We start from the raw sequence: 25,452 nt of genomic DNA on the forward strand, positions 1-25,452 counted from the left end.
CCCTAAAACGTTATGGAAGAACAGGGCCGGCTCTAGCCTTTTGGGGGCCCTAACTGAGATTTGGTTGGGGGGACCCACCCCACCTTGAGGGGAAAACATTTTAGTGGTCACCCTCTTGATGGTGAAGATGACTTTTTTCCCTCTGCATTCTACACTTATGCCATGTTAATGATAGCAGAGTGACTAACAAAATAAATGGGGGCCCCCTGGAGGTCAGGACCTCTGGACACGTGCCCTGAGTTTCTGGTCGCTATTCAAGTTTAGATAGCTGTCTAGCCTAATTAATTTACCAATCTAAAAATTGTTAACTGACATGGCTAATTGAGTGACAAACTACTGATGCAATAACAAATGTCGAACTTGTGAATGCAGTAGCAGAACAAGACACCCTCTTTTTGACTGATGACTGACATAAGGGCATGTACATGATGGTCAAAATGCTTCTTGACAGTGTATTTTCATAGTCCAAGTAAAGTGACACAGGATGGCCATAATGCTTCATGACAATGTCGTATTTTCTACAAATTATTTAAAATGATGGGGAAAAAAACATGGATGTAAAGAATTCTTTACAACAACAACAAAGGACTTAAGAATCAAGCTTTCAGACTAAATAACACATTTGAATGAATGTGGGTTTTGACAGTAGGTGTCATAACCAGCCATAAAGCAATATATGTCACAACAGATGTAAATATGGGTTATGTCAGCTGTTATTGTTTATTTATTTTTATTTCACCTTTATTTAACCAGGTAGGCCAGTTGAGAACAAGTTCTCATTTACAACTGAGACCTGGCCAAGATAAAGCAAAGCAGTGCGACACAAACAACAACACAGAGTTACACATGGAATAAACAAACGTACAGTCAATAACACAATAGAAAAAAATCGATATACAGTGTATGCAAATGAGGTAAGATTAGGCAATAAATAGGCCGTAGTAGAGAGGTAATTACAATTTAGCAATTAAACACTGGAGTGATAGATGTGCAGAAGATGAATGTGCAAGTAGAGATACTGGGGTGCAAAGGAGAAAAAAATGAATTATAACAATATGGGGATGAGGTAGTTGGATGGGCTATGTACAGGTGCAATGATCTGTGAGCTGCTCTGACAGCTGATGCTTAAAGTTAATGAGGGAGATATGAGTCTCCAGCTTCAGTGATTTTTGCAATTCGTTCCAGTCATTGGCTGCAGAGAACTGGAAGGAAAGGCGGCCAAAGGAGGAATTGGCTTTGGGGGTGACCAGTAAGATATACTTGCTGGAGCGTGTGCTAAGGGTGGGTGCTGCTATGGTGACCAGTGAGCTGAGATAAGGCGGGGCTTTATCTAGCAAAGACTTATAGATGACCTGGAGCCAGTGTGTTTAGCGACGAATCTGAAGCGAGGGCCGGCCAACGAGAGCATACAGGTCGCAGTGGTGGGTAGTATATGGGGCTTTGGTGACAAAACGGAAGGCACTGTGATAGACTGCATCCAATTTGCTGAGTAGAGTGTTGGAGGCTATTTTGTAAATGACACCGCCGAAGTCAAGGATCGGTAGGATGGTCAGTTTTACGAGGGTATGTTTGGCAGCATGAGTGAAGGATGCTTTCTTGCGAAATATGAAGCCGATTCTAGATTTAATTTTTGATTGGAGATGCTTAATGTAAGTCTGGAAGGAGAGTTTACAGTCTAACCAGACACCTAGAATATGTGGACAACTACAAATACCTAAGTCAGAAACATGACAATATTATAACATTATTATAACATGTGTATGACGTGTCATAATGCTGGGTGTCAAGTTAAGTGTTACCAAGACTGCTTATGTCGCTTATGCCTGGAGCCGGCCCTCTGGAGGAAGCTTAGTGCAGCTCAACAAGGTGTAAAACTAATGTATAATCTGAAAATGGTAAAAGTCAACACCAGGTGGAAGTATGTCCTATTCCCTGTTTTCAAGTCATCCATCTCAGAATTGACCCTGTAAGGTTACTTATATTGTTCCGGCTGCAATAGCCTATGAAGTCTAATAGTAAGTGATCAAATGGATGGATTTCAAATATTTATAGGATTTAATATTAACATAGGTTTATGAGTGTTAATTATGTAATATACCATTGTGATGACGCCCTGGTCCCCTGGAAATCCACTTAAATACTGCGGCAGCCAACCGTCCAAGAATGGTCTAGTACCAAAAGACCTGCCAACATCACCATCAATATAAAATAGACTCATCCCCACGCCGAGCCAAAGACAGCCCTGCATGAACGTCAGTTCGTAACATGGTTAGCGCGCAGGCTGGCAATAAAACTGTCAGAAGTACAAGCAAACTTGGGTTAACGCGACGGACGCACTCAATATATTTAATGGGTGAATTTCTTCAACGCTGCCTGGATACAATTTTCTCATAAAGCTTGTTGAAGTTTCACTGATTTACTTGAGAGCCACGAATCCAGAGCGCATCAACACAGCGGTTGGTAACCCCTCTTTCCAAGGGGGCATCGACACACCTCGCGCTGTAGACACTGTGGCATGTTACAGCTCTCATTGGTAAATACAGAGGGTGTACAGGACAATGCGACTGGTGCTATATTTCTCCATTTCAAACACAGGGAAAGTGTAGCTTCATTTGGTTATCCATTAAATAGCGTCTGCTTGGACTGTTGTGGGACCAATTCATAACCAAAAGGATTGTCTTACGGTTGAAAAGTATTCGGGTAGTACTTTTTCTGATGTTTCAATAGGAAACATCAGATCAGAACAGAGGATGCTTCACTACATATGAACTACATGCTGGGACCACTCAAGTCTTGTGAGACATAGTATAGAGACCTTTGGAAACAACCGAATATTCAGGTGTCTGTTGTTGTCTTTCAGCAGAAGGAAATCTGAACAGAACGTTCTAAATGGACGTGCGTAAAGGACATTTCGCACATAACTTAGTAGGGTTCTGAAGACATTTGTTATCTTACTTCTCACTGTTCATACGAGAGCAAAAACACCTAATTATCCTGTGGCTAAAATCGAAAAACAAGGTAAGTAGAATGTGTATGTATGCATTTAGATTTTTCCATGTTAGGCTATAAAGTGCAGCCCGGTAACCTTGTTGTCTTCGTTACCATTATGCATTGATAATTCAAGATACCCTGATTCTGAATACCTAAAACAAGATCTGGTAAGCTACTTGGATTTCCACGATAGAGCATATCAAGAAAGTAAATAGGAAGCATGGATTTGCACACTTTGTAAAAACACATAGTAAGGGCTATCCAGATATTTTCGAAAAACACATTAAGATATATAGGTGAATTCTGTTATATGGAGGCGCAGTCAATAACATAAGCACATCTCTCAACAAAACGCGGGTCCTGTAGGTCTGAATGGTGTAGCTGTGTGCGCGAGAGTATGTGGTCAGTTGCGCAGATTGCGCGTGTGGAGGAACCTGCCCAAGAGTTGTTGTATTATACTCTGCTCGCCCAAGGATGTAGAATTGGCTTGGAAAGGCTCCTAAAATGTGTCTTGGGGAGATACAATAGCAAATCCTGTTAAGTATTTTAGTACCATGAAACGCACAAGCAGTCAAGGGTGAAATTGTTGTGTAGATATTATGGTGGACAAACAGTAGATGGTGGTCCTCCCCTGCAATTATACACGTTTGACATTACTTTTTATGCCTGTCGAGGGGTATTTTGAAAACTAGGTTTAAGTGGAAGGCCCCCCACAAAGAAATATATACTGTATTTTAGGGAAACCTGTTTTCCTATAAAAAAAATCTGTTCATTAACTTCCAACATTTCAAAACATTTTGCCATGGAGAAAATGTGCTGTTTTATAATGCTGTTTTACACATTTTGGCATGGCATAGCTTATCTCATGCAATTCTTCACATTTTGACATGAGACTGAGAGAAAAGGTTGCAGTTTTAAAGTAACTATCCAGTGAAAATCTCAATTTTAAAAGTTAATATTCTGTTAACTAATACCCAAATAATGTTGTTAAGTCATCCTATACTCGTATTTGTGCCCAAAACATATATTGGAGAAATAAACACTTTAAAAAAACCACCTCAAACAGCCGTTTAAAAAAATGCTTGCTATTTCCTCAAATGATGATATCATCCTCCTGATGAGGATTAGCTGGCCAATCAGCGTTCTACTCATATGAATATGTTTTTTTTTATGACCGGTACACGCCCACACCATTCCATCACAGAAAATCTGCTTTTTAACATACTTAATTAAAACTATTTCACTCAATTAATTATAGGTCATATTTCATAGAAATCTGAAAGCACTGGATACTTTCAAAGTTGACTTTGGGCCAAAACGTAAAAAATAACATTTTCAAACTGTATAACTGATTAATGCACCATCATACCAGGTCATTTAATGCTTAAAAACAAAAAAATGAATAAGATATGGCTACAGAAGTACGATTTCTTACCGACCACTTTCGTTAGAGTTTGGCGGCAGGTAGCCTAGTGGTGGAGGTGGCAGGTAGCCTCTCTGGAGCAGGTTTTCATCAATGATCTCTCTGTACTTTGCTCCGTTCATGTTTTCTTCAATCCTGACTAGTCTCCCAGTCCCTGCCGCTGAAAAACCTTATCTAGACAGGTGTGTAGAAGCATCAAGGATAATCAATGGAAACAGGATGCACCTGAGCTCAATTTCGAGACTCATAGCATATGAATACTTACAGTTGAAGTCGAAAGTTTACATACACTTAGGTTGGAGTCATTAAAGCTAGTTTTTCAACCACTCCACAAATTTCTTGTTAACAAACTATAATTTTGACAAGTCGGTTAGGACATCTACTTTGTGCATGACACAAGTAATTTTTCCAACAATTGTTTACAGACAGATTATTTCACTTATCATTCACTGTATCACAATTACAGTGGGTCAGAAGTTTACATACACTAAGTTGACTGTGCCTTTAAACAGCTTGGAAAATTCCAGAAAATTATGTCATGGCTTTAGAAGCTTTTGATAGGCTAATTGACATCATTTCAGTTAATTGGAGGTGTACCTGTGGATGTATTTCAAGGCCTACCTTCAAACTCAGTGCCTCTTTACTTGACATCATGGGAAAATAAAAATAAATCAGCCAACACCTCAGAAAAAGAATTGTAGACCTCCACAAGTCTGGTTCATCCTTGGGAGCAATTTCCAAATGCCTGAAGGTTCCACGTTCATCTGTACAAACAATAGTACGCATGTTTATAGTAAGTATAAACACCGTGGGACCACGCAGCCGTCATAGCGCTCAGAAAGGAGATGCGTTCTGTCTCCTAGAGATTAACGTACTTTGGTGCGAAAAGTGCAAATCAATCCCAGAACAACAGCAAAGGACCTTGTGAAGATGCTGGAGGAAACCGGTACAACAGTATCTCTATCCACAGTAAAACGAGTCCTATATAAACATAACCTGAAAGGCCGCTCGGCAAGGAAGAAGCCACTGCTCCAAAACCGCCATAAAAAAGCCAGACTACGGTTTGCAACTGCACGTGGGGACAAAGATCGTACCTTTTGGAGAAATGTCTTCTCTGGTCTGATGAAACAAAAATAGAACTGTTTGGCCATGATGAACATTGCTGAAGAACACCATCCCAAACGTGAAGCACGGGGGTGGCAGCATCATGTTGTGGGGGTGCTTTGCTGCAGGAGGGACTGGTGCACTTCACAAAATGGATGGCATCATGAGGCAAGAAAATTATGTGGATATATTGAAGCAACATCTTAAGACGTCAGTCAGGAAGTTAAAGCTTGGTCGCAAATGGGTCTTCCAAATGGACAATGACCCCAAGCATACTTCCAAAGTTGTGGCAAAATGGCTTAAGGACAACAAAGTCAAGGTATTGGATTGGCCATCACAAAGCCCTGACCTCAATCCTATAGAAAATTTGTGGACAGATCTGAAAAAGCGTGTGCGAGCAAGGAGGCCTACAAACCTGACTCAGTTACACCAGTTCTGTCAGGAGGAATGGGCCAAAATTCACCCAACTTATTGTGGGAAGCTTGTGGAAGGCTACCCAAAATGTTTGACCCAAGTTCAACAATTTAAAGGCAATGCTACCAAATACTATTTGAGTGTTTGTAAACTTCTGACCCACTGGGAATGTGATGAAATAAATAAAAGCTGAAATAAATCATTCTCTCTACAATTATTCTGACATTTCACATTCTTAAAATAAAGTGGTGATCCTAACTGACCTAACACAGGGATTTTTTACTCGGTTTAAGTGTCAGAAATTGTAAACTTGTAAACTTCCGACTTCAACTGTACATAAATAATGTTTTTGCTTTGTCATTATGGAGTATTGTGTGTAGATCGAGGAAAATGTTTTATTGAATCCATTTTACAACAAGAATGTAATGTAACAAATTGTGGAAAAAGGTAACGGTTCTGAATATTTAACAAATGCATCCTGGTAGGAGCTACAGAATGTCATTTTTTTTGTGAGTTTGGACATTTACAAGGAATTTGAATGAGAGACATTGTACAAATGAACAAAGTTTTGACAAATGCTTGTCTGAAGGAAGAACAGCACAAGCTCTGGAGCAGCATGTTTACACGCTGTGTCTGTGTTGAGTCTGGAGTCGCTAGGTCAACGAGCTTGCCTGCTCTGCTTGGAGAAGAAGGGGGATGATCGCCATGCGTTGTTTATGCAAAAAATACCTTGCTTTTTCATTGTAAGCTAATTTGCTTGTGGCTGCCAGCGTTAATAACGTTAAGAACTTCTAATGTCATCTGATGAAAATGAAGTTATATTCTGCCGATTGTGATGCACCAATGTATTTTATGTGAAGGAAAACTATAATTGCATGCCCCTGATCACTCTGTTGAAGCAAAAAAACACAGTTGACTTTCAATATAAAATGCAACCCCTGTCAATACACAGCCGGACTCACCTGCTCCCGTTGTGCTATTTACAAACAAGCACGTGACTGGCTCAACTGCTCTGGACAACTACAGTAAGCTTCATAATGTAAAAGGTGACAGGTGAAATGAAGAACATGATTTGCTTAATCTCCTATTGCACAAGTGACAGTATTGAACCAAATGAAATAAAATGTTATTTGTAACATGCGCTGAATATAACAGCATTTCACCTTATAGTGAAATGCTTACTTACAAGCCCTTAACCAACATTGCAGTTTTAAGAAAAATAAGTGTTAAAAATAACAAATAGTTAAAGATCAGCAGTAAAATAACAGTAGCGAGGCTATATACCGGGGGTACCGGTACAGAGTCAATGTGCGGGGGCACCGGTTAGTTGAGGTAGGTAATTGAAGTAATATGTACATGTAGGTAGAGTTATTGTGGCTATGCATAGATAATAAAAGAGAGTAACAGCAGCGTAAAAGAGGGGACAATGAATATAGTCTGGGTAGCCATTTGATGAGCTGTTCAAGGGTCTTATGGCTTGGGGGTAGAAGCTGTTAAGAAGCCTTTTGACCTAGACTTGGCGCTCCGGTATCGCTTGCCGTGCGGTAGCAGAGAGAACAGTCTGACTAGGGTGGCTGGAGTCATTGACAATTTTCCGGGCCTTCCTCTGACACTGCCTGGAATAAAGGTCCTGGATGGCATGAAGCTTGGCCCCAGTGATGTACTGGGCTGTACGCACTCTGTAGTGCCTTGCGGTCGGAGGCCGAGCAGTTGCCATACCAGGCAGTGATGCAACCAGTCAGGATGCTCTTGATGTTGCAGCTGTAGAAATTTTGAGGATCTGAAGACCCATGCCAAATCTTTTCAGTCCACTGAGGGGGATTAGGTTTTGTTGTACCCTCTTCATGACTGTTTTGGTGTGTTTGGACCATGATAGTTTGTTGGTGATGTGGACACCAAGGAACTTGAAGCTCTCAACCTGCTCCACTACAGCCCCGTCGATGAGAATGGGGGCGTGTTCGGTCCTCCTTTTCCTGTAGTCCACAATCATCTCCTTTGTCTTGATCACGTTGAGGGAGATCTCTGACGCCAGGTCTCTGACGACCTCCCTATAGGCTTTCTCATCGTTGTTGGTGGTCAGGCCTTCCAATGTTGTCATCGGAAAACTTAATGGTGTTGGAGTAGTGCCTGGCCGTGCAGTCATGAGTGAACAGAGAGGATGTGTTACCTACCCTTACCACCTAGGGGTGGCCCGTCAGGAAGTCCAGGATCCAGTTGCAGAGGGAGGTGTTAAGTCCCAAGGTCCTTAGCTTTGTGATGAGCTTTGAGGGCAATATGGTGTTGAACGCTGAGCTGCAGTCAATGAACAGCATTCTCACGTAGTTGTTTCTTTTGTCCATGTGGGAAAGGGCAGTGTGGAGTGAAGTAGAGATCGCATCATCTGTGGATCTGTTGGGGCGGTATGCAAATTGGAGTGGGTCTAGGGTTTCTGGGATAATGGTGTTGATGTGAGCCCTACCAGCCTTTCAAAACACCTCATGGCTACAGACGTGAGTGCTACGGATCGGTAGTCATTTAAGCAGGTTACCTTAGTGTTCTTGGGCACAGGGACTATGGTGTTCTGCTTGAAACATGTTGGTATTACAGACTCAGTCAGGGACAGGTTGAAAATGTCAGTGAAGACACTTGCCAGTTGGTCCGCGCATGCTTTGAGTACACATCCTGGTAATCCATCTGGCCCTGCGGCCTTGTGAATGTTGACCTGTTTTAAAGGTGTTCATCTATGCATAGTCCCTTCACCCCTACCTACGTGTTCAAATTACCTCTAACCTGTACCCCCGCACACTGACTCGGTACCGGTACCCCCTGTATATAGCCATGTGTTACTTTAGTTTATTTGGTAAATATTTTTACTCTTCTTGAACTTCACTGTTGGTTAAGGGCTTATAAGTAAGCCTTTCACGGTAAGGTCTACACTTGTTGCATTCCGCACATGTGACAAATAAAGTTTGATTGGATTTGAGAGCGGGCAGGGCATAGCGGGATTTCTTATAAGCTTTCAGGTTTGAATGAATGGCTATTTCCTATACCCCATGGCTATTTCAAAATACCCTGGTTTACGTGACTCGTTTCAGGAAACTAGGCGTATGTCGCAGTTCACTACTACACAGAAGAGCCATTTAAAAAAAATCAAAATGCGTTTTGGAACGTGAATTTCCATGCGCCTTAATAACAGACTTGTATGCCATCTGTAAATACGAATACAGTTGTTAAATTACAAGCCTAGTTGGTCAGCAACCTTCCCGCTAGCCATGATTGGGTGAGATAATGAGTGGGCTGGACATGCCGAGAGATGAGTTTGCTTCTGTCTATTTGAGCTGGTCAGTATGTGTACGCAATGCTTTTTTTGGAAATGTATCGTGTAATAGAACTGCATAAGTGTTGCTCTCCACTTTCTGGAGGACTGAGTTTTGAAATCAGTGGAATTATAGTATGATAGCTAAGGAGATGGAGAAAACACCTGTCTCCGGATTACATCTTCAAACTAAGGTTAGCCATGGCATCTGACAGGTTAGAGGCTTTCATCCATGATGTATACAGGTAAGATAGTCTAGGTAGCTCATTTTCAGATATTACACGTTTCTAATTATCACAAAGTCGTTTTAATTTCAAGTTAGTGTACTATTAGCGAGCTGCTAAATAAAGTTACGTGTATGATCTCTGTATCTCAGAGCCATTTGCTTTGCTAGTTATAGCCTAATGTTAGCTAGCTAACATTGAACCTGGTTGGTTAGCTACCTGCTGATTCATGCAGGTTAGTAACTTCATGAGTTGGGATTATGGTTCGTTGTCTAGCTATCTACATGTCTTAACCATAGACTCCACTATACAAGTAAACATTTCAATAGAATGTGTCTGCAACAACTGTTGATAGATGTAGCTTGTAAATTCGCTCTGGCTGTCTACTCAGAGCACTCTCATCTGACTGCCAGAGCGCAGAATAACTGACAAATATACGAACGCTCAACACCCATTGAATATGTCCGGTGTCAGTAAACGTTGGCAAAAAAGTGTAAATTGTTGCCAGCAGCACAGTTGCAGTCACCAACGCTCTGGATTACATGAAAACAGCCTAACCATCTCTGCTAGGGCAAGTTAAATGGTCAGTGAACGGTTAATCAGTTTGCTTGAGTGCTTGACTGTTGTTGTTAAGACAGAACGCTCGGATGAACCCTTAAAGAGATGGGTGGGGCTACAGCTTAAAAGGGTGTGAACGAAGCGGAATGGGTGTAAAGGAAGAAGAGCTCTCCAGTAGGTACCAAAATATTCAAAGGCCATTTTCTCAAAGATGAAGTTACAAGTTTAATCAACTTGTAACTTGCCCAGGGACTGCGGTTGAAAATTAGCCGGCTGGCTAAAACCGGCACTTTTAATAAAAATAATAAAAAATAAACTTTCAAAGCAGAATTACTTTCCCATTGTTCCTCGAATGCAGTGTGTGATGTCTCATTTTGTAGCTCTGTGTCTCTGCTTTTATCCAATGTAAAAAACACAATTTCAAATGTAGCTACATAAAACCAAATGAAGGCGGTCGATCACATATATACGGTATACCGCCCAAGCCTAGCTTCCATCCAAAAACAAACCCTGTGAAATGACAACACATACCAGAGAAGTTGATGACTTGCGAATGAACTAGCTACGTTTTGTTATAAAATTGAGAAAGAGGAAGAGTTGGACAGTTTTTTTGTGCCTAAAGACGACCACTAGAGCGAATGTCCTGCAATTTCGACACATTTTGCCATTGCTATTGACGTGTTCATATGCTAGCTGAGGGGCCCCCGACCTCCAGGGGGCACCCAATCCCAAAAAGTGTATGTATATTTTTTATTGTTGTTGACTTAATAGAAATTATTGTCAGAGACGAATCAAGCTGCTCGTGGCAATTTTGCCTATTCCAGTAGCCACCCTAATAATAACACACAGAGCATGACCATGACGTATAGGTTGTAATAAATCGTAGTAACGACCAATAATGACCTTAAAGACATCACCATAATTAGTGTTTTTAGGGTTAGGGGTTTGCAGTTCAACAACAATGAAAATTGAACACCTGCCTAAATGACTAAGACTCACATCTATAGCCATGAAATGCTTTGAAAGGCTGGTCATGGCTCACATCAACACCATCATCCCAGACACCCTAGACCAACTACAATTATCATATGGCCCCAACAGATCCCCAGATGACATTATCATGTTTTAGGGAAGATCCAGATGCAGACAGTGTTGAAGTAACAAAAGTTTATTACTAGAACAGGGGGTAGACAAAACGTCAGGTCAAGGGCAGGCAGAGCGGTGCGGAGATATTGGCGGTGCAGAGATATTCCAGGTTCTTGTGGTTGGTCCACACAATGAACGGATGTTCCGCCCCCTCCAGCCAGTGCCTCCACTTCTCCAACGCCATCTTCACCACGAGAAGCTCATGATTCCCCACATCGTAGTTCCTCTCCGTGGGGTTAAGGCGATGAGAGAAGAAGGTGGAGAGATGTAACTTGAGGTCCATGGCAGAACGCTGGGACAGGACATTCCCCATGGGTCAGGATGTACCAAGATGGGAGCTGTGGTGAAACTGTGTTTGAGATCGGGGAACGCCCGGTCAGCAGCTGGGGACCATGCGAACCGGACGTTGGGAGAGGCGAGTGCAGACAGGGGGGAAGCCAGGGTGCTGTAACCCCGGATAAACCGGCGATAAAAGGCTGGGGCCAATCCACCACCGCTCTCACCTGCCCGGGATCCATCTGTTCTCTTCCTGCAGCGATGATGTAACCCAGGAAGGGGATTGTGGAGCGATGGAATTCGCACTTCTCCGCTTTTCCAAAAAGATGGTTCTCTAGGAGAAGTTGGAGAACCTGTTGGACGTGGAGCACGTGTTCTTGGGTGGAGCGGGAGAAGACGAGGACGAACCGGTTTAGCATGTCTTGGAGAACATCATTAACCAGAGCCTGGAACACAGCTGGGGCATTGGTAAGGACAAATGGCATGACCAGATACTCGTAGTGACCGCTGGCCGTGTTAAAGTCAGTCTTCCACTCGTCCCCTTCCTGTATCGGCACCAGGTGGTAGGCGTTCCGTAGGTCCAGGTTGGAGAACACGGTGGCCACCCGGGGTGGTTCGAAGGCCGATGAGATGAGTGGTAGCGGGTAGCGGTTCTTCACCGTGATGTCATTGAGGCCCCGGTAGTCGATGCATGGGCGTAGGGTTTTGTCCTTCCTCTCCACAAAGAAAAACCCTGCGCCGGCAGGGCAGGCAGAAGAACGGATGAACCATGCAGCTAGGAAGTCCTCAATGTAGGTCTTCATAGCATTGGTCTCCAGACCCGACAGAGAGTGCAGTCGTCCCCAGGGCTGAGTGGTGCCTGGGAGAAGGTCAATCCTGCACTCATAGGGTCAGTGCGGCGGAAGGGAAGTGGCCCGGGCCTTACTGAACACCTCTCAAAGGTCCTGGTACTCTACGGGAATGGCGGAGTGGTCCGGGGCAACTTCCGAGCCCACAGGAAGACGTCCTGGGGAAGACTGCGCTGACTTTAGACAATGGCCGTGGCAAAACATGCTCCAGCCCATAATGTTACCAGCGGTCCAGTCTATGATGGGATTGTGTCGCTGGAGCCAACATAATCCTAATACCACAGAAACCTGACGAGACTTAATCAGCAGAATCAGCATTGGATTGCCTCACTATGGTTCCCTGACACTCGTTCGAGGGTTTTTATTTTTTTAAACAATTTTCTATATCAAAACTATAAAATAACACATGTGGAATCATGTGGTAACCAAAAATTGTTAAACAAATCTAAATATATGATATATTTTGATATTCTTCAAAGTAGCCACCCTTTGCCTTAATTACAGCTTTGCACACTCTTCGAATTCTCTCAACCAGCTTCACCTGTAATACTTTCCCAACAATCTTGAAGGAGTTCCCATATATGCTGAGCACTTGTTGGCTGCTTGTCCTTCACTCTGCAGTCCAACTCACCTCAATTGGGTTGAGGTCGGGTGATTGTGGAGGCCAGGTCATCTGATGCAACACTCCATCACTCTCCTTCTTGGGCAAATAGTCCTTACACAGCCTGGAGGTGTGTTGGGTCATTGTCCTGTTGAAAAATGATACAAATGATAGTCCCACTAAGCGCAAACCAGATGTGATGGCGTATCGCTGCAGAATCCTGTGTTAGCCATGCTGGTTAAGTGTGAATTCTCAATAAATCACACAGACAGTATCAACAGCAAAACATCCCCACACCATAACACCTCCTCCTCCATGCTTTACGGTGGGAAATACACATGCGGAGATCATCCGTTTACCCACACTGCGTCTCACAAAGACACAGCGGTTGGAACCATAAATCTCCAATTTGGACTCTAGACCAAAGGACACATTTCCACCAGTCTAATGTTCATTGCTCGTGTTTCTTGGCCCAAGCAAGTCTCTTTTTATTATTGGTGTCCTTTAGTCGTGGTTTATTTACAGCAATTCAACCATGAAGGCTTGATTCTCACAGTCTCCTCTGAACATTTGATGTTGAGATGTGTCTGTTACTTGAACTCTGTGAAGCATTTATTTGGGCTGCAATTTCTGAGGCTGGTAACTAATGAACTTATCCTCTGCAGCAGAGGTAACTCTGGGTCTTCCATTCCTGTGGCGGTCCTCATGAGAGCCAGTTTCATCATAGCGCTTGATGGTTTTTGCGACTGCATTTGAAGAAACTTGAAAAGTTCTTGACATTTTCCGTATTGACTGACCTTCATGTCTTAAAGTATTGATGGACTTATTTGAACAGCTTATTTGAGCTGTTCTTGCCATAATATGAACTTGGACTTTTACCAAATAGGGCTATCATCTGTATACCCCACCTACCTTGTCACAACACAACTGATTGGCTCAAACACATTAAGAAGGAACTTTTAAGAAGGCACACCAGTTAATAATTTAAATGCATTCCAGGTGACTACCTCATATTGCTGGTTGAGAGAATGGCAAGAGTGTGCAAAGCTATCATCAAGGCAAAGGGTGGCTATTTGAAGAATGTCAAATATAAAATATATTTTGATTTGTTTAACACTGTCACGCCCTGGCCTTATTATTCTTTGTTTTCTTTATTATTTTAGTTAGGTCAGGGTGTGACATGGGGAATGTTTATGTTTTGTTGGTTTTGGGTGTTTATTTGGTAAAGGGGTTATGGGGTGAAGTATATGGTTTTGTGTTGAGTGTAGATGTCTAGCGTTGTCTATGTTGGTTAGTCATCTAGGAGAGTCTATGGTTACCTGAATGAGTTCCCAATTAGAGACAGCTGATTTCGGTTGTCTCTGATTGGGAGCCTTATTTAGGGTAGCCATAGGCTCTCATTGGTTGTGGGTAATTGTCTATGTCAGAAGGTTTGTAGCCTGTCTGTCTATGCACAACGTTTGTAGCTTCACGGTCGTTTTGTTATTTTGTATAGTTTGTATTAAGTGTTCGTCTTTCATTTAAATAAATTCATTATGACTTCATACCTTGACGCGTATTGGTCCGACCCATGCTTCTCCTCTTCAGACGAAGAGGAGGAGAACGATCGTGACAGAATTAATTCTGTCACGATCGTTCTCCTCCTCTTCGTCTGAAGAGGAGAAGCATGGGTCGGACCAATACGCGTCAAGGTATGAAGTCATAATGAATTTATTTAAATGAAAGACGAACACTTAATACAAACTATACAAAATAACAAAACGACCGTGAAGCTACAAACGTTGTGCATAGACAGACAGGCTACAAACCTTCTGACATAGACAATTACCCACAACCAATGAGAGCCTATGGCTACCCTAAATAAGGCTCCCAATCAGAGACAACCGAAATCAGCTGTCTCTAATTGGGAACTCATTCAGGTAACCATAGACTCTCCTAGATGACTAACCAACATAGACAACGCTAGACATCTACACTCAACACAAAACCATATACTTCACCCCATAACCCCTTTACCAAATAAACACCCAAAACCAACAAAACATAAACATTCCCCATGTCACACCCTGACCTAACTAAAATAATAAAGAAAACAAAGAATAATAAGGCCAGGGCGTGACAAACACTTTTTTGGTTACTACACGATTCCTTATGTGTATTTCATAGTTTTTATGTCTTCACTATTATTCTACTGTGTAGAAAATAGTGAAAATAAAGAAAACCCCTTGAATGAGTAGGTGTTCTAAAACTTAGTGTAGTGTACATACAGTAGCTACAGTGGGGAGAACAAGTATTTGATACACTGCCGATTTTTCAGGTTTTCCTACTTACAAAGCATGTAGAGGTCTGTAATTTTTATCATAGGTACACTTCAACTGTGAGAGACGGAATCTAAAACAAAAATCCAGAAAATCACATCGTATGATTTTTAAGTAATTAATTTACATTTTATTGCATGACATAAGTATTTGATCACCTACCAACCAGTAAGAATTCCAGCTCTCACAGACCTGTTAGTTTTTCTTTAAGAAGCCCTCCGGTTCTCCACTCATTACCTGTATTAACTGCACCTGTTTGAACTCGTTACCTGTATAAAAGACACCTGTCCACACACTCAATCAAACAGACTCCAACCTCTCCACAATGGCCAAGACCAGAGAGCTGTGTAAGGACATCAGGGATAGAATTGTAGACCTGCACAAGGCTGGGATGGGCTACAGGACAATAGGCAAGCAGCTTGGTGAGAAGGCAACAACTGTTGGTGAAATTATTAGAAAATGGAAGAAGTTCAAGATGACGGTCAATCACCCTCGGTCTGGGGCTCCATGCAAGATCTCACCTCGTGGGGCATCAATGATCATGAGGAAGTTGAGGGATCAGCCCAGAACTACACGGCAGGCCCTGGTCAATGACCTGAAGAGAGCTGGGACCACAGTCTCAAAGAAAACCATTAGTAACACACTACGCCGTCATGGATTAAAATCCTGCAGCGCACGCAAGGTCCCCCTGCTCAAGCCAGCGCATGTCCAGGCCCATCTGAAGTTTGCCAATGACCATCTGGATGATCCAGAGGAGGAATGGGAGAAGGTCATGTGGTCTGATGAGACAGAAATAGAGCTTTTTGGTCTAAACTCCACTCGCCGTGTTTGGAGGAAGAAGAAGGATGAGTACAACCCCAAGAACACCATCCCAACCGTGAAGCATGGAGGTGGAAACATCATTCTTTGGGGATGCTTTTCTGCAAAGGGGACAGGACGACTGCACCGTATTGAGGGGAGGATGGATGGGGCCATGTATCGCGAGATCTTGGCCAACAACCTCCTTCCCTCAGTAAGAGCATTGAAGATGGGTCGTGGCTGGGTCTTCCAGCATGACAACGACCCGAAACACACAGCCAGGGCAACGAAGGAGTGGCTCCGTAAGAAGCATCTCAAGGTCCTGGAGTGGCCTAGCCAGTCTCCAGACCTGAACCCATTAGAAAATCTTTGGAGGGAGCTGAAAGTCCGTATTGCCCAGCGACAGCCCCGAAACCTGAAGGATCTGGAGAAGATCTGTATGGAGGAGTGGGACAAAATCCCTGCTGCAGTGTGTACAAACCTGGTCAAGAACTACAGGAAACATATGATCTCTGTAATTGCAAACAAAGGTTTCTGTACCAAATATTAAGTTCTGCTTTTCTGATATATCAAATACTTATGTCATACAATAAAATGCTAATGAATTACTTAAAAATCATAAAATGTGATTATCTGGATTTTTGTATTAGATTCCGTCTCTCACAGTTGAAGTGTACCTATGATAAAAATTACAGACCTCTACATGCTTTGTAAGTAGGAAAACCTGCAAAATCGGCAGTGTATCAAATACTTGTTCTCCCCACTGTACCTCACGTCAACTTGATAATGGTACTCCCTCTATATAGCCATGTATATTTTTACCCGTTATTCGTTATTCGCTGTGTATTTATTCCTCGTCACTCTTTCATTATTTTAGTCTGTTAGTCTACACCTTTTTGTTTATGAAGCATGTGACAAATAACGTTTGATTTTCACAGCCATTTCTCTACCTGCCCATATAGTGCATATTGTTGCTGTCTTCAGTCATAACATGCACCACTGCAGATCTGATCTGATCTGGGGTGAAGCGGTATTTGTGCACAATGCTGCCAGGCATGTGCTGGGTCTGTGAGCAATGCTGTTTGCTGGTGATGTTATATCCATGTTGCCAGTGACCTTATAGTTAATGGGCCATGACTACAGTCTAGTGTGTGAACTATACAGTGACATTCGGGGGGGGCCCTCTATTGGGTGCATGTGCCTAATTGTAAAGACATTTAATTTAATGGTAAAAATGTATTACTTTTTAATGGGACATGAACAGAACCTGTCATGATGTTTTCATCTGATTGTCAAACAAATCACTTCAAAGTAGACTGCCTGCGCATGTTGGTCCACTCCAAAATAATTCCAGCATCCAAACACTGCACTGTGCTCCCGCCATTTGGTACAAAACACTACAAACTGTAATTACAATTTCCGATTGTCATTAGGCCTACACCCTTGTAACCTGAAATAATTGATGCATCTTGCTGACAAACTTTTTTTCTAAAAGGAAAAGTCGGGAAACCTGCAAAGGGGCTGAAATACAGGACTGTCCAGGGATGACAAGTGCAGCCACATGGGGAAAACATGTGCTTAAACCATGACAGAGGTGGGGGTGGGGGTTAAGCTTTTATTTTCATATTTACCACTGTAGCAGTTCAAAATTGCATTTTAAACAAATAGGAGAATGGTTCAATTAGCATTTAAAGACATGCTGTGGAACATTAGCGACTACTAAGTATTTTTAAAACCTCCCGCTTTGGGCTGGATGTGTTAATGTGTAGTTCATACATGCATAATCTGTGAGGATAATTACTGTCTTACCTCAATTAGACATGAAATACCTAGTTTGAATGCGACTGTTCTTCTGAAAGCTGTGCTGCGTAATTTTCCCTTCATTTCCCCCCACGTGGGCCAGCCCCCTAGCAATTTTAGTTCTAGCCAATGAGATTCAGCCCCTTGCCATTTGAGTGACCACTAGCAAGATGAACACAGCAGATTAAGAGAGAGCGTGCAATGAGTGGTGCACATATGTGACAGTACGCAATTTTCGGGGACAACTTTTGGCTCGTGAGCACTACTTTCAGAACTAGTGGCTAAGAAGTTATACAAAAGTACCGGAGAATCCCCTATAATTCCCAGTCTGACACTGTCTGAAAGGCGGGTGTTGCTTCAGTGTCTTCATGTCAGATCAACGGATGTTCTCTCTTACTTTCTCTCTCCATCCTTCCCCTCTGTCTCTTGTCTCGTCTCCTTCAATCCGACACACATCTCTCTTCCACACCATCCTCCGCTCCGTGTTCTTTGGTGTGTGAAGGCATTAATGCCATCTCAGTGCTTTCATAACTATTACAATAAAATGCCATTTAGCAGACAGCTTTGTCCATTAGCAGACACTTTTATCCAAAGCGACTTAGTCATGAGTGCATACGTTGGTCGTATGGGTGGTCCTTGGAGTTGACCCCACAATCCTGGCATCGCAAGCGCCATACAAGACTGCAAGATGACAATGAACGTTGTTGGATGGGCCCTTACAATGAATAATCAGCACTTGATAGTGAATAGTGGTGTATTAGGGGACATATTTATTAAAGCATTGGATATATACTTCCACAATCGTTGAGGATTTTCCTAATGGATGTGGGAACATCTTTTGAAAATTGTTGTTCATTTTATTTAACTAGGCAATTCAGTTAAGAACAAATTCTTATTAACAATGACGGCCTACCCCCGCCTAACCCGGACGACACTGGGCCAATTGTGCGCCGCCCTATGGAACTCCCAATCACGCCCGGTTGTGATACAGCCTGTAATCAAACCAGGGTCTGTAGTGACACCTCTAGCACTGAGATTCAGTGCCTTAGGCCGCTGCGCCACTCAGGAGCCAATATTAGGACGAGCCCCATTCGGAACTCATTAGGCAAAGTGTAAAACCTTCCGCTCTCTAATAACAGAACATGTGGAGCTAGAGACTTTAATGAACTTAATGAAAAAAAAGTTACTCCATATATTTCTGGAACTATCATGGCCTGTCAAGGTCTCTGCTTGAGGACTGTTTTCAATGTGACACAAAGGCACTGTCCAGCTGTGACCAGCTGTGCTTCCCTCCTGGCTGAAGGACATCCATCCCTTCAGGCAGTAGCAAAGTGAAATCAATTGGAAGCTTAAAGTGATATTGGCAGATTAAAATGCATTAAATATGAGGGGGATTGTGAATTGGAGGCGAGAAGAAGCACGCACGAGCGCACGCACGCTCTCTCACACCATGGGTGTCTTGACATTGTCTCACAAGATATGAAATGTTACGGCTCAGTAAGTGCAGAAACACTTTCAACCGTGGTGTGTTACCCTAACCCGAGGCTCCTTCCTACACTGGCTGTAGATAACCCGTCAGGAGGTGGGTTGAATATCTTATCCAAGTACTCTATGTGGAGAACATAATCGCCTAATGTTCTAATCTTCTTATTGTAATTCACCATACAGGCATACATACAGTGCCTTCGGAAAGTATTCAGACCCCTTGACTTTTTCCCACATTTGGTTACGTTAGCCTTATTCTAAAATGTATTAAATAAAACATTTTCCTCATCAATCTACACCCAATACCCCACAATGACAAAGTGAAAACAGGTTTTTAGAAATGTTTGTAAATGTATTAAAAATAAAAATAACTATACCTTATTTACATAAGTATTCAGACCCTTTGCTATTAGATTTGAAATTGAACTCAGGTGCATCCTGTTTCCATTGATCATCCTTCATGTTTCTACAACTTGATTGGAGTCCACATGAGGTCAATTCAATTGATTGGACTTGATTTGTAAACTAACAAGCATGTCTATATAAGGTCCCACAGTTGACAATGCATGTCAGAGCAAAAACCAAGCCATGGGGTCGAAGGTATTGTCCGTAGAGCTCAGAGACAGCATTGAAGGTCCCCAAGAACACAGTGGCCTCCATCATTCTTAAATGGAAGAAGTTTGGAACCACCAAGACTCTTCTTATAGCTGGCCGCACGTCCAAACTGAGCAATAGGGGGAGAAGGACCTTGGTCAGGGAGGTGACCAAGAACCCGATGGTCATTCTGACAGAGCTCCAGAGTTCCTCTGTGGAGATGGGAGAACCTTCCAGAAGGACAACCATCTCGGCAACACTCCACCAGGCCTTTACGGAAGCCACTCCTCAGTAAAAGGCACATGACAGCCCGCTTGGAGTTTGCCAAAAGGCACCTAAAGACTCTCAGACCATGAGAACCTAGATGCTCTGGTCTGATGAAACCCAGATTGAACTATTTGGCCTAAATGCCAAGGGTCACATCTGGAGGAAACCTGGCACCATTCCTATGGTGAAGCATGGTGGTGGCAGCATCATAATGTGGGGATGTTTTTCAGAGGCAGGGACTGGGAGACTAGTCAGGATAGAGGGAAAGATGAACGGAGCAAAGTATAGAGAAATCCTTGATTTTTTTTAAACTCGCACTGGGGCAAAGGTTCACCTTCCAACAGAACAACCACCCTAAGCACACAGCCAAGATAACACCGGAGTGGCTCCGGGACAAGTCTCTGAATGTCCTTGAGTGGTCCAGCCAGAGCCCAGACCCCGCTCAAACATCTCTGAAGAGACTTGAAAATAGCTGTGCAGCAACGCTCCCCATCCAACCTGACATAGCTTGAGAGGATCTGCAGAGAAGAATGAGAGAAACTTGTTTAGAAACCTGTTTTTGCTTTGTCATTATGGGGTATTGTGTGTACTGTATATTGATGAGGGGGGGGGGGACGATTTAATCAATTTTAGAATAAGGCTGTAACGTAACAAAATGTGGAAAAAGTCGCGGCGTCATGAATACTTTCCAAATGCACTGTATGAATAGTAGGCCTACACTTTGCATGTACTGTATGATTGAATAGATGTTGAATATAATTCATATTTACTTGTCTGTGATGCATGGCAGAATTTTGATATGACTCAATCAGAAGGAAAAGCTGAAAGTAATTGCATTGTAATTTCTGAAAGCTATTATGAATCAAATAAATCAAGCCCTTAACCAACAATGCAGTTAAAAAAGAAAAAAAAGATAAGAATAACAAATGATTAAAGAGCAGCAGTAAATAACAATAGCGAGGCTATATACAGGGGGTACCGGTACAGAGTCAATGTCGATTGGCGGGGGCACCGGTGTTGAAGTAATATGTACATGTAAGTAGAGTTATCAACGTGACTATGCATAACAGACAGTAGCAGCACCGGGGGGGGGTGGGGGGTGGGGGGGGGGGGGGGGGGGGGGGGGTAAATAGTCTGGGTAGCCATTTGATTAGCTGTTCAGGAGTCTTATGGCTTGGGGGTAGAAGCTATTTAGGAGCCTCTTGGACCTAGACTTGGTGCTCCGGTACAGCTTGCCGTGCGATAGCAGAGAGAACAGTCTATGACTAGGGTAGCTGGAGTCTTTGACAATTTTGAGTAACACATATGGAGATAAATAAGACAATCATCATCTCAGAAATGAGCCTTTTGAATTGTCGCTAAATATACCTGACGCCAGGGTAAATTAGCCAAGCTCTCTGTCTCTACCGTTTGACGGTTCCCATATAAATTATTTTGACCACCAGGCTAAAATAATTGTCAGCATCCCACACACCAGAATTATTGAGACAAAATCACTAATCCTATTAGGTCTTAATCCAGGATTTCATTGCCCTGAGTGACACAATCACACAGTTTCTCAGGCATGGATTTAAACAATTTCCTCCCTCCGTCCATCTCCCCCCTCTCTTTATCACGCTCTTTATTCAGGTCTCTTTTTTATCTCTTTCCTTGCATCCCCTCCTATTTTCTCATCCCCTGCTATCCCCTCCAATTCTTCCTATCTCTGTATCCACAATATATCTCTCAGTAATATGGGCAGGGAATGTAATTATGCCTTCAACTAATGCTACTGTGTCCTAAGAATGGGCTCTCCAGATGGAAACCATGTAATTATCAGCCTGTTCAGTAATTATAGATCAGGACAATATGTCAATAAGGGGGAAATGACAGGAAAAGCATTAGCAGCCATAGTTGCCACATAGTTCGTATATTGTAGATCTCATGTGAAACCATTAGTGGGGACTCTAGAAGGCCTTCTGTGCATTGATAGATTCATCCATTACTTAAGTCCCTTCCAGGGAGATAAGTGTTTGTAATTTGTCTTTGGGAAACCAACTGTGAAAAACAGCAGGACATTTTCTTTAAACTTTCCCCCAGTCTAACATCCTGTCACTTTTGTGAAAACATGTCCAACTCGAGATTTAACAATCACTGCGCAGACATCTTGCAATATTGAAGAGGTAAAAGCACTCAAATTGCGTTCCAATAGTTTGAAAGCCATATAGCACAAAAACACATTTACTTCAAAAGACATTCTGTGTATTCCTTGCGTTCCAGGGGACTCCCTCGGGGGGTTGTGTGAGGTTAGACCGGCCTCTGTCTGAACATCTCATGGTGACAGACAAGGAAAGCCTGACTCTGTCTGTCTCTTACTCTCCCAGTGTTAATAAAGCACTCGGGTGATAAGATGCCACACTGCACCCCTAGATAGCTACCTGTCTGTGATCCTCAAGAAGATAACAAGGTGAGCTAAATCTTGCCAGGCGTTCAGCTCTCGAATCAACCCTTCTATCTTGCAGAGATAGTCCCCAAGCCCCTCTTATATCTTGCTGTGAATCAAAGTGCGTTCATAGTCTCAAAAGGATTTGAGAATATTCTGAAGTCAAGGGACTGTATGCTGGAACCTTTAGATAGTTCAAGTGTATCTGTACCGTCTTCACCAGTCTCCCCACGTGACTGTGTATCGGTCATTAACAGGGTGCTGATATGAAAAACTTGAAAAAAGGTAATGGGTCAAAGTTGTAGCTCAAAGAATGTATTTCTTTTTCAAACCATTATCTCAGCATTACAGTAAACTTCCACCAACTCTATAGTAAAATGAGAGTGGTATCTGTTGACCTTGGAGGATATATTGGGGAGAAAGACACCAAGCAGATATTACAGATTCACAGCTGCAACATCCCAAGGGGCAAATACTTACTGTGGGTTTGTATTTGCAGTAACTTAATACGCTGAAAGAATCTCCCTATTAATCTCTTAATGTCCCCCAAGTATGTGTTTCGTACAGTAGTTCTCTCACATAGTAGTATGCAAGAGTGGTTCCCTTCATTTAGGAGAAAATAGATGTTATTGGGGTCAGACAGCAGTGCAACAAATTGAGAGTTAAATCAATGCATTTCAACTTAGCGTGATAACCAGAGTTGTCCCTAGGGTGCTAAATGCAGGAGAAACACTAACACACACTCTCAGTCACTGTCAGTCATCCGTGATTCTCTTCAAGTTCTTCTCCTGAGTGTTACTGTAATCAGCTTAATCGTTGGCGTTTCTGCAGTTGGAGGAGTATGAAGAGGAAGAAACATCTAAACACACTGTCAGTCCACTCCTACTGAAACATCCTCTAGACAATATCAAAAATAGACCTTCTTGAGGGTTATAACTGATTGGATACACTGAACGATTAACAGTTTTTGAAATCACTTTGGTGCTATTTTCACAAGTATATGGTACATTTTTCGAATTCTTAGTATAAAACTCCAAACTGCTGACACTTGTAATGCAGCAAGTCTTACATTCAAAATATTTGATTGTGCATTCATTTTGTTTGGAGACATCTTTCAAAACACACCAATTGATATAAAATGTAAGTGTACTGTGAAAGACCATGAGAACATCTTCTCAATTGAGTTTTTTCAACAAACACTTATTCCAATAGAAAGAAATGCTATTTCTCAAGCGGCAGCTATGCTCATGCTGTTCACGTGCCATTTACCTCACGTAGCCCACCCGCCCATGACCCACCCTTCTCCCGACCGGCAACACAAGAGCTGCTAGCCGGAGGCAAGATGCTTTTTCAGCATCAAGTTAGTAAGCGCATGGCACTAGCGACACGAGTGGTCGATTCGATTCTAACTGGGGTCACATGCAAAAATGTGTGGACTCAAAATCTGACTTGTCAAAATATATCATAATAGCCATTATAGTACATTAAAGTATGTATGTATGTATCATACCTTATGTTTATAATTTACAAACATATTTTCATTATGTAGTTCTCAAAATCTGATAGATTTACCACAAGTGATTACTTAATCTGACTGCTCTTAATTGATAATAGTCCAATCTAATTCCACAAATGAGAAGACATATCAAGAGTAATATGAGCATTGAATTGTGAAATGCAATTAGACTGAACAAAAATATAAACGCAACATGCAACAATTTCAAATATTTTATTGGGTTACAGTTCATAACGAAATCGGTCAATTGAAATGAATTCATTAGGCCCGAATCTATGGATTTCACATGACTGGGAATATAGATATGCATCTGTTGGTCACAGATACCTTAAAAAATGGTAGGGGCGTCGATCAGAAAACCAGTCAGTAGCTGGTGTGAGCACCCTTTGCCTCATGCAGTGTGACACATCTCCTTCACATAGAGTTGACCAGGCTGTTGATTGTGGCCTGTAGAATGTTGTCCCACTCCTCTTCAATGGCTGTGTGAAGTTGCTGGATATTGGCGGGAACTGCAACACACTGTCATAGACGTTGATCCAGAACATCCCAAACATGCTCAATGAGTGACATGTCTGGTGAGTATGCAGGCCATGGAAGAACAGGGACTTGTGTAAAGATTCTTGCAACATGGGGTCGTGCATTATCATGCTGAAACGAGGTGATGGCAGCGGATGAATTGCACGACAATGGGCCTCAGAATCTCATCACGGTATCTCTGTGCATTCATATTGCCGTCCATGAAATGCAATTGTGTTTGCTGTCCGTAGCTTATGCCTGCCCATACCATAGCCCCACCGCCACCATGGGGCACTCTGTTCACAACATCAGCAAACCACTCGCACACATGATGCCATACATGTGGTCTGCCATCTGCCTGGTACAGGTGAAACCGTGATTCATCCGCGAAGAGCATTCTCCAGTATGCCAGTGGCCATCGAAGGTGAGCATGAAGTCTGTTGAGACGCCGAACTGCGGTTAAGTCGTGAGGACAACGAGCACGCAGATGAGCTTCCCTGAGATAGTTTCTGAAATTCTTTGGTTGTGCAAACCCACCGTTTCTTAAGCTGTCCGGGTGGCTGGTCTCAGACGATCTCACAGGTGAAGAAGCCGGATGTGGAGGTCCTGGGATGGCATTGCTACACGTGGTCTGCAGTTGTGAGGCCAGTTGGACGTACTGCCAAATTCTCTAAAACAATGTTGGAGACTGCTTATGGTAGAGAAATTAACATTACATTCTCTGGCAACAGCTCTGGTGGACATTCCTGCAGTCAGCGTGCCAATTGCACGATCCCTCTGTGGCATTGTGTTGTGTGACAACTGCACATTTTAGAATGGCCTTTTATTGTCCTCAGCACAAGGTGCACCTGTGTAA

The 25,452-nt window shown here is 42.6% G+C and overlaps 1 protein-coding gene across 1 annotated transcript in view; it reads left to right on the plus strand.

Moving 5' to 3' along the window:
* The first annotated feature begins 2,219 nt into the window (after positions 1 to 2,219).
* LOC129812635 (5-hydroxytryptamine receptor 1D-like) overlaps positions 2,220 to 25,452 on the plus strand; it is a 39,109-nt gene continuing 15,876 nt past the window's right edge. Inside the window, exon 1 of the mRNA XM_055864367.1 lies at positions 2,220 to 3,018. The gene's annotated coding sequence lies outside the window, so the exon portion shown is untranslated. The remainder of the gene's footprint in view (positions 3,019 to 25,452) is intronic.

The sequence above is a fragment of the Salvelinus fontinalis genome, chromosome 16, assembly GCF_029448725.1.
Source record: "Salvelinus fontinalis isolate EN_2023a chromosome 16, ASM2944872v1, whole genome shotgun sequence".
Taxonomy (NCBI): Eukaryota; Metazoa; Chordata; class Actinopteri; order Salmoniformes; family Salmonidae; genus Salvelinus; species Salvelinus fontinalis.